This window comes from Saccopteryx leptura, chromosome 2 (assembly GCF_036850995.1).
Source record: "Saccopteryx leptura isolate mSacLep1 chromosome 2, mSacLep1_pri_phased_curated, whole genome shotgun sequence".
In the NCBI taxonomy this organism is placed as follows: Eukaryota; Metazoa; Chordata; class Mammalia; order Chiroptera; family Emballonuridae; genus Saccopteryx; species Saccopteryx leptura.
This window is the reverse complement of record NC_089504.1, coordinates 73750706-73761015: the sequence shown is the minus strand read 5'-3', so window position 1 is coordinate 73761015 and position 10310 is coordinate 73750706. Positions and strand designations below refer to the sequence as shown.

At 38.8% G+C, this 10310-nt stretch overlaps 1 pseudogene; it reads left to right on the top strand.

Moving 5' to 3' along the window:
- The first annotated feature begins 9027 nt into the window (after nt 1-9027).
- LOC136391384 (actin-related protein 2/3 complex subunit 2 pseudogene) lies at nt 9028-10046 on the top strand (annotated as a pseudogene).
- The last annotated feature ends 264 nt before the right edge of the window (nt 10047-10310 follow it).

Genomic DNA, 10310 nt, shown 5'->3' with positions numbered 1-10310 from the left:
ATATATTTCTGAAAGTTTTCCAGTTTTTTAGTTATAGAACCCAAATTTTCAAACTGATATTTTTTTTCTGAGTTTCAACACCATACTTTCCCATAATGTTTTATTTTTTTTCCTAGGCCCATTGTCTAGCACACTTCTAGGCACAACATAGTTCCTATAATGATTCAATATATGAGTGAATAAATAAAAGAAGGAATATTTCTATCCACATCTTCATTTAGTATCAGTTCATAACCAACACATAATGGCTTATAATTATAAAATCAAGTTTTATCTCTTGCCTCTCTTATCATAAAATTTTATTTGCCATTTACTGCTATGAAAACATTGGCAGATCAATCACTTATTTCTAAAATTGGTTTAGCATACCAATAATCTCAGTTTATTTCATGATTTTTTAACGGTTAACTGTAACTGCTACTTTCTGAACAAAGGCACAATTACTGGCACAAATATGTGTCCATTGTTGACTCTCAAGCTACAACTATGCAAATTTAATTATCATACATTGGCCTATACTTGAATAGAGGTATTCTCAAATTAAATGTGCTTTACCCAGAAATATTTGTAAAAATCAGTAAGTGAAAAATAGAGACAAACTCAGAGAGAGAGCGCAGGGTGACAGCTGTTGGTGGGCAGGAGGAGGGGGGCTGGGGGAGGGGAGGTGCAGGGGTTGAGCAAAAAGGACCAAAAAAGAAGTCCAAATAAATAATAACATGGAGGGTAGAAAGGTGACACAGTGTGACAGCACTGAGGAAAACAAGAAAGACAAGTGGGTAGCCAGAACAATTTTAAATTCTTAGTGGGAGCTATCCAATGTATAAACAGAGGAAATACACTTGGCAGGTAAAAACAAAACCCATTATTTTTCCCTTTATGTATGTCTAAACAATTCAATGTAAATAAGATGTTACTGAGCAAAGGACTAATCTTTACTGTTCCATGTACAGGTTCAGAGGTTAAAAAAAATCAATTAATTACAAAAGCTTCCAAACAATGCAAACGGCATTAAGCACAGTAATTATAAGATAAGCTTTGAAGCAGTTTTCAGTTGATTGGGTGTGGGTGTGCAGAAGTAAACCTACAGTTTGCCTGCTGGTGCAAGAATGCCTTACATGCCAATTAGTGGTTATTGCTACTAATTATTAAAGGCATTTTAAGAGTAATTAAAAATTAAATGCACCTGTATGATGGCCCATCACTATGTTGTGGTAAATTGCTCAGATTTTCCATATCAATCACGCAGGAAGTGCCACGTGTGAGGGAGCAGCATTACGATACCAGGTATCAGGAGCCAAATGACATGCGCCTGTGGCCTCCACCCGGAAGCACCGCGAAGATTCAGTCTTCCTGCTCCAAAGTTTCTACGAGTAAATTCTGCCAGGCCAAGCAGATGAGCACAGTCTTTGAGGGCATACTGCTTTGTTTCAATCACCATTCATATCCTCGTTGCCACAATACCCTGTGAAGAAAAGAAAGCAGTAAAGGACAGATAAAACTTAGCCGCATCTGAGACCGCACTTCCTCACCGAAAAGCCATGCCAGGAGGACAACCTCAGCAATAGAAAATGAATACTGAGATCCCAGCCTTACCATGAACACTGTGATTTCTCTTTACTCCCAAAAGCCTGAATATGGATCAACTGGCCTTGAGGATTCTGTTGAGTAATAAAAAAAAAAAACCTGTGTCCAGATTAGGCATAGGCATATCACACGAACAGGAGAATTAGGTAATATTTACTGAGTATTCCTTCAATTCGGGCTTTTCCCTCCGTTGTTCCAATCACTGGCTGCACACTGGAACTGCAGAGGGAGCTTTACAACTATACTGTGAAGCGTGGTTCCCAGAGGTTCTGTTTTAATTGGACAGAGGTAGAAGAGGGCATTGGTAGGTTTTCAAACTCTCCAGGTGATTCAAAGATGTTTAGAGGGTTACAAACTACTGTGTCTGCTTTACTTATGTTAGGTCTCCAGTTCTAATTTTTAAAAAAATCTATTAGTTATGTGTTTTTGTCCTCATTTTATAAGTGAGGAAATACATGTGGGTAGCTGAAATGTCCTTTGTAACACAAATATAGCAGAGACAGGATTGAAATCCAAATATCTCTGATATAAGGATCATGGAGGATTTTTTTTAACCTTAAATCAATTTTATAAGTTGTTGATTGACTTTCTGGTGTTTCTTCTCTCTAGTTACTATTTGTATCATCAAAGTACACATTCTTAAATCCTTAAATGCCTTTTATTTACATTTTTTTTTCATTCTTGGATTTTTATTATTATTACTTATAATTATAAAGTGAGAGGCAGGGAGGCAGAAACAGACTCCCGTATGTGTCCTAACTGACCAACTAACTGCCTGGGATCCACCTGGCAAGCCTCCTACCGGGGGATGGTCTGCCCCTCTGGGCCCCTGCTCTGTTGCTCAGCAACCATCTATTTTAGCACCTGAGGTGAGGCCATGGGGCCATCCTCAGTGCCTGGGACCAACTTTGCTGGAACCATTCGAGCCATGGCTTCAGGAGGGGAAGAGAGAGAGAGAGAAATAGAAGGGAGAGGTGTGGAGAATCTCCTGTCCTGTGTGCCCTGACAGGGAATTGAGCCTGGGATTCTCACACGCCAGGCCAACGCTCTACTACTGAGCCAACTGGCCAGGGCCAGATATTTTTTAAGTGAGAGTAGAGGAGATAGAAACCCCTGCATGCGCCCTGACCAAGATCCACACAGCAACCCCCATCTGGGGCCAATGCTTGGACCAGACCAGCCAAGCTATCCTCAGTACATGAGGCTGACACTCCAACCAATCAAGCCACTGGCTACAAAAGGGAAAGAGAGAGATAAAGTAGGGAGAGAAGGATGACAAGAGAAGCCAATGGTCGCTTCTCATGTGTGCCCTGACCCAGGATCAAACCTGTGACATCCGCAAGCCGGGTTGATGTTCTATCCACTGAGCCAACCACCCAGGACCTAGTTCTTGGATTTTTAAATAGAATAATATATGAAGCTAGGGGTATGGGTTTACTTGTTATTCCCATGAGAGAGTCTTTTGCCTACTGGAAACAAAATGTTGGAAGTCCAAGTGGTGATATTCCTGAAGGTCATAGCAGTCTACCTCTTCAAATACTGTAGCTGACTAAACCTAAAAAAGCTTCCAGGCTCAAGGAGAGAAGAGGTTAGCAACTTCAGCTATCTTACAGTAACACAAAGTACACAGGGAAATAGTGGAGAGGACCAAAGCAGTAACTGGGAAGTGAGGGAAATTTCTGTTACAGTAATCTCTGCCTCAGACCTTTAGGCTTTGTTTGTGTTTGTTCATCTTAAGGCCAGTCACCTCTATTTCTAATGATTATCTCACTGGCCCGAGGTCATTCTTGCCACTTATTTAGTTATTATCTCTGCTGGAAATCTAATTATCTTTTCAAAAGGTAAAACATAATATATGTAACACCGTAATTTTATTTACAGTCTTAATCCTACACAGCCAAGGTAAAAAAAAAAAAAAAAAAGGGGGAGTCATTACATATATCTGTATGCTGTGACTCTACTGTTGGGTACGTTACTGGAGCTTAATGAGATGAATAACAAAAACAAGACCTAAAACACATCTCACACAGCATCTACTACTCTACTTTTCTTTACTATCTACCAATTCACATCCCAAATGCCAAGTCCCTCACCTGAAAGCAGGAAGGAATTACGTTTTCATTCCAGAATCTAATTGGCAGATCCATATTTTGTTTTTGCTTGTTGTTTTTTTTTTCTTTCAGCAAAATCAATGTGCCTGCTTTTTAGACTTTTCCTGCCAAACATATCAGATTGTGTGAGGTTTATGGATACACAATAATTCCTGGGCAACCTGAAAGCCAGGGAGACTATAAGGAGATACTGAAAAAAAAAAAAAAAACATTATGGAGAAAGCCTGAGTGAATAATAGCAGACAGATTTGAGATAATTATTGAAGAGATGACAGAGAACATCACCATGATTTGTTTTGCCAGGTTGTCATTTCAAAGATAATGAAGAACTATTAAATCGATTTCTTTTTTTTTTTTTTCAGGGAAATGAGTACACAGATATTAAAGAATAAATGAAATGAATACACAGATACTAATTATAAATACTAATTATGATAAGTTTGAGTAGCTAGCTAGTTTATGCAACACTAGAAATATTCATTATGCAAACACATAAACTCTACCCAGTGGTTTTATAGATCACTGGTTTTAGGTCCGGAACAATTGTGCAGAGATAGGATAGAGGCTCAACTCAGCTGGGGGTCATCTTATTGCCAACTTAACTAGTGTTAAATGAGTGGGTATTTAACTGTCACTAAAACAATTTAGGGCTCAAAGCACCAAAGTATCATTTTTGCTAATATTTTAGTGAAAAGTAAAGAATTGTTCCTCCTGACGTTGGACTGTGATGCTGAAGGCACCACTGTTTTCTAGTCAACAGTAATGAAACTTGTGTTAGCAAACGTGGGCTGCTTGCCTACCAAGGAATAAAATCACCTCCTTGAGAACTGGGAATCCTGCTGTATTTTATTGCCGTAAAACCATTTTAACATCGTTCTTCACTGAATGAGATTTTTAAAAATTCTTAAATCATGAGCCAAATGAGTATAACCCATCCAATGTTTCATGGATCACTTTCACTGTAAGATTATTGCATTGAACTCCCAAATTTTTGTTTTAGGAGAAAAAAAAAGACATATTTCTCTACCAACACGAAACATGAACTCCAAATTTAGAAAGATTTACAAATGCCACAACACAGTTATCTACCAGCAAACATATCATTTCTTTGTTTCGTAGGACACCAATGATGAATTATTCATGAGACCCTATTTCAGATGCTTATTGTGTCTGGTGGCAAAGTCTCCGCCTGCTCAGCCCCAGGAAAGCTCGGGTACTTTGCTGCAGGCACAGTTCTCTGTGCCATCCAGGGACAAGCCGTGTGCTCTCGAGTTACTGGAGCAGCTCAAGCAGTTCCAGTGGCCTCAGCTGTGGAGACAGCTGTTTGCCCACCGTCTGTGATAGCAGAAATGTGTGGGAGGCTTCCCCCCTAACAGCATGCCCTTCCCCACCCCCCACACAAACAACTCCCATGCCATGCATCATACATGCACCACCATCAAAGGGGTGCTAAGAAGCCCCGTGATTTCAAGACCAGAATGAGCAATGCACCACAGTTTAGAATAGCTCTTTATCTTCTATGCAAAATTATTTGAACAGAGGCCCTATCCTCCAAATCTAAACCTTTTTTGTAACTTATGTATCAAAAGGTTTGTGCATGCGTGAAATTCAAAATGATTTATTGTTTAGTTATTGCCTTATTTACTTACTTAATGGATTGATTGATGTGCCAGGATCCCACAGACAACAGAGGCTATTTTTTTTTTAAGACTGTTTCAAAGGAACTGGATTGCAAACAGGAGTTCCACTAACACAGTAAGTCAACCCCTCCCTACTGGTTTGTATTCTTAATGAGTTCCTTTTGGTTCTCGCCTACTACCTGTCTATGGCTATTCGTTGACACAAAATACTGCACCTTGCACATAGTGATAAGTGGTTGGGATGAAAGAATAAAATATTAAATGTGGAAGAGTAAAATATGAGGAGAAAATCTGGATCAAAAGAGTATCAGCCAATATAAGCATCTATATTAGGCAATATCTTGTACGGTGCCTGGGCTGAAAGTGATAGAGCCACTCCACAACAGTGGGCGTTATTAGAATTCCATCTGGCAGCGTTTCTCTGCAGGGAAGGGGGCTGCAGAGAAGTTCCACAATTTGAATTTCTCTTCTAGTCCTCGAATCATCTGTTTATCCTACTGACACTGAATTTACTTTCACTTTGTAAGAAAATGCTACGCCAGAATTAGTCAATGTAAAAAAACTCTCTATAAACATCGAAAGGACGGTTATAAGAAAAGTTCCACAAACCTCTTACTAACACACCTCTTGAATTGTATATATGACTTTGTTAGGAATTCTAATATTGTCATTGGTCTTGGTGAATAAGGGCTAAATCAGCAGGGAGACTAATTTGTTTGTAGAAATTGGATGTTGAATCTGTGCCGAACTCTTATTCACTTTGTGTTCTATGCATGCAACATTTATGTTAGGTCTCCGTAACCTCTTTTCCAAACGAACTCTAATTTGACATAATGCAGCATAGAATGGCACCAGTCATCGGGCTTGCATCAGAAGTGCATTTTATTTGGATTCAATTCAGACTCTTAACAAACTGGTTCCCGTAAATGCAGCAGATGGGAGAGGAGCAAATGGGAGCGTGTGTGCGGCCTCACACCCAGCATCCACTCCTGCTTCCCTGTGCTAAAGCCTTTCCTGAGTTAGTTGGTTAGTTAGTTGGCTGGTTAGTTAGGCACATTCCAGCTGAAACTTTTAATTATACTTAACATATTTATCCTACCAATCCATGAAACGGAGGCATGAAGAGCTAGAGTCCAGCCAAGGCGAGTAGATTCTTTCCTTCGCTCTCTCTCTCTCCTGCTGATTAATGTGGTGGATGCTGCCAGAAGATGGTCCAATGGTTAATAAATCTGGCAAAGCTGTGGCCAGACTTTCTTTTCTAAAGGTCAATTAAAAATGCTAGTTGAACTATAAACAGAATTCTCCATAGAAGAATGCCAGGCAGTGCCCAGAGTGGTCTCCTTAATACAAAATATCAATTTGATTTTCCTCAGGAGATTCACTCTCCTTTTGCAATGCAAATATTTTCAAGTGTACTAAACACGTTTTAGCACCTCAACATAGGCACTAAAACTATTTGCATGCAAAATTACCCAGAGTAGGCAGACAGGCACAAGCTTATGCTAGCACCATATGTGCTAAAGTATTTGAGCCAGGAAACAACTAGTATCTGGACGTTATTTACAATTTAAATTTAATTTTACATTATTATTCAAACGAGAGCTTATATATAAAGTCTCTATTAAAATTAATGCTTCACATGGAACAAAATTTCACCTAAAATTGTACGTTTAATAGTGCTGTGGGTTTTTTGGTCCAGCTACTTAAACCACTCAAAAAGACAATACAGCACCTTTGTTCCCTGTCTTTCAGCTCCACCTGCATGAATGGTTTATTTGTCCCTCTAACAACCCCTCTCAGAAAGAGCAGCAAAAGGAGTGTCGATTGAAAGGCCCAGAAATTGATACAAAAGATAGACGAAGACCAACACATGGAAGAGCATAGCAGTTTGAGGACATACACACTACCTGGAAATAACACGCAACCTTTTCACATCCAGATAAAGAGTACATCTTTTCTGTTTTGTTTTGTTCTCGTTTCCAAAGGCTTCATTTGATGTTTTGTGAACGTGGGAGTGACTTTGGTTTAGCATATAGTTTGCAGATTGTGTTGTGGTACGCTGTCCCAAGAAAGCAGCATTTTGTTATGTATGCAAGAACACAATCCTGTACCTCTGTACTTCTATTATGCTTTCCATGTAACTTAAAAAAATCTGAAGTTTATGGGCAATGATGGGATGGTGTGTTTGACAGTCATTTGTCATAGCATATCAAGAAAGAACACTGCTTTCTTTTTTATCTTGTCACATATCTTTCCATTTCAAGTTTGATAAGATTTCATGTCCTTAATATTTTTTGTTTTAAATGTGTAATAGTTTATTCTTATGTTTATTTTAGGAGAAAAATTTCAGATGAATCAGAATGATTAGTTGCAGCCTTCTTCAACCTTCCTCTTACCTAGAGAATAGATAAGTGGATTTTCAGGGAAACTTTGAGAAGTGGTACTGTCACAGTAATCACTTCCGCCGCTCTCTGTCCAGGTATTCGCAGATTGTTGCAACTGCTGTTGGTGTGCACATTGGATATCAGTATCTATTGATAATACTTAGGCATTTGGAAATCATTCCATAGTAATCCATTTTAACTAAAACTAAATTACAAAGAGGAAAAGTACCTTTTAAATACTAGTCTATGAAACAAGTTCTTAAAAACCCACAGCTAATATAATGAATTTGAATGGAGGGAATATAAGAAAAATAAACATGTTGTATTTTATAAGGATAGCATCAAATATACCCAAATCTTAACTACATTTTTCTCCTTAAAGATACTTCAATTTATTATAAACCTAGTGTATATAATTTTTATTTGAAAAAGTAAAGTATTATTATTCATCAAATATATATATTTTTTGCTATCCTTTTTCTTTCTTTCTTTCTTACTTTCTTTCTTTCTTTCTTTCTTTCTTTCTTTCTTTCTTTCTTTCTTTCTTTCTTTCTTTCTTCCTAGGAGCAGGAGGAAGGAACTGCTTTCTTTCTTGACTTACAACCCATCTTCGAAATGTTGAATCATTGCCTAGGTGCATGAACTCAGTTCTGAGCAGTTTTAATTTATAGCAGCCAACATTTCTATAACATAAGCTCTCTAAAAGAGGCCCACAGAAGAACCAGAAATCTGTGGTTGTGTAGAATGTTTAATGGGAATGGAAAATCTCCACATTTACACGTCGATTCTTGCATATTAATATCATTACATTTAAACGGTGGTTTGATTTCAAACATTGAATTAATTAAGAAGGAACTTCCAGGTCGAGTTATAATGCCAAATCAAATGCCAACAGCTCCTTCTACTGGCTACTAGAAGAAAATATTTGGCCTCAATCAATGAAAAAAAAAAGAAATTTGGTTTTTCTTTAAGAAGAAGCATCTTCAACAAATTAAAATTTTGAAAAAACATCTAAGCTTATTGGGAAATTCAAAAGATGGTTACTTGTAGTGATAGGAAGAAAAATACTAAGAATTATAGAAACAGAAGTTGATAGTCATGTGAGTTTTTTACCATCAATAAAACATTCCTTTCTCTGCTAAAAAACATCTGGTCTGTCTCTTGTCCAGTACCCTCTAGTATAGAGAGTTTTGGTTAAAATTAAAATATAATCAAGGTTATATTTAGGGTTATGCTTTCTCACATTGGACACAAATATTAAATTTATATTCTGGAAATTGAGAAATCAATAGACATATTAAATTTTTCATGAAACCTCTTTGTTTCTTGCTGGGTTCTAAAAAAGAGAAAAAGAGGGCTAGAGCCAGGAACTGGGTGAGACTGGGCCTGCCGGTGAGGTGGCAGCAGCGGTGGCTTGCATGTGTGTTCAGGCTTCTCGGGCCATCTGCCGCCAACATCCTCCTGGAGGTGAACAACCGCATCACGGAGGAGACGCTGGCGCTTAGGTTTCAGAACTCAGCCTCCATAATCAAACCAGAAGCAGAAGTAAAATTGGCAGATTTTGATGGGGTCTGCCATTATATTTCAAATCCTAATGGAGACAAAACAAAAGTGATGGTCAGTATTTTTAGTTGCAGACTTCAGGCACATGGTGCTGATGAGTCCCTAAAGAGAGTGAACTAGGGTTTCTTGGTAAATCCAGTATCAGGATATGATGTCTCTTTGCTACACGACCTTGAAAATCTGCCTGCGTGCAAGGGTTGCACTGTGCAGCAGGCTGGCATGTTGAAATGGAATTATTTTGCCTCTGTCTTTGTGAAATATATCCAGTTCCAGGGAGAGGGCAAGGAAGGAGAGAATGGGTCATTTATCCATTAAAGGGATGATGAGACCACGTATGTTGAGTCTAAAATAGGACAGAGTCACGGATAGTTTTCAACCCAGTGTTTAAGGATGAGGACGATGTGGTCATTGGAAAGGTGTTCATGCAGGAGTTCAAAGGAGGACACAGAGCCAGCTTCACAGCCCCATGGGTCCTCTTTAGCCACAAGGAACCTCCCCTGGAGCTGAAAGATACAGCAGTGTGGTGACAACATTTGCATATCACCATCACGCTGTTCCTTGGTCACATCAACTCCAGTGCTCAAGACAACACCATCAACCTGATCCATGCCTTCCAGGACTACCTGCTCTACCACATCGAGTGCTCCCAAGACTGTATGCACACACGGCTGCAGGAAAAGACAACTGACTTCCTCAAAGTGCTGAATGGCGTTTGTCCAGATGCTGAGAAGAAAGAAAGCAGAAAACCGTTTTTATCCCACTGACTCTTGGGAACAGGAAGAGGAAGTGAATTGCAACTGAAGTATGGAACATTTACTACTGCATAATCGTAGCTTTTCATATTGCACCTCATCAGGATCTTAAGGGAGTGTCCATTTTGGTTCAATTTTGTATATGTTTGGAAAATAATCTGCAGAAATGAGCTGTGCTTGCAAGGACTTCATAGTTTCCAAGAATTAAAAAAAAAAAAAAGAAAGAAAAGAAGAAGAATAAAAGAGGTCCTGGCTGGTTGACTCAAGGTTGGAGCG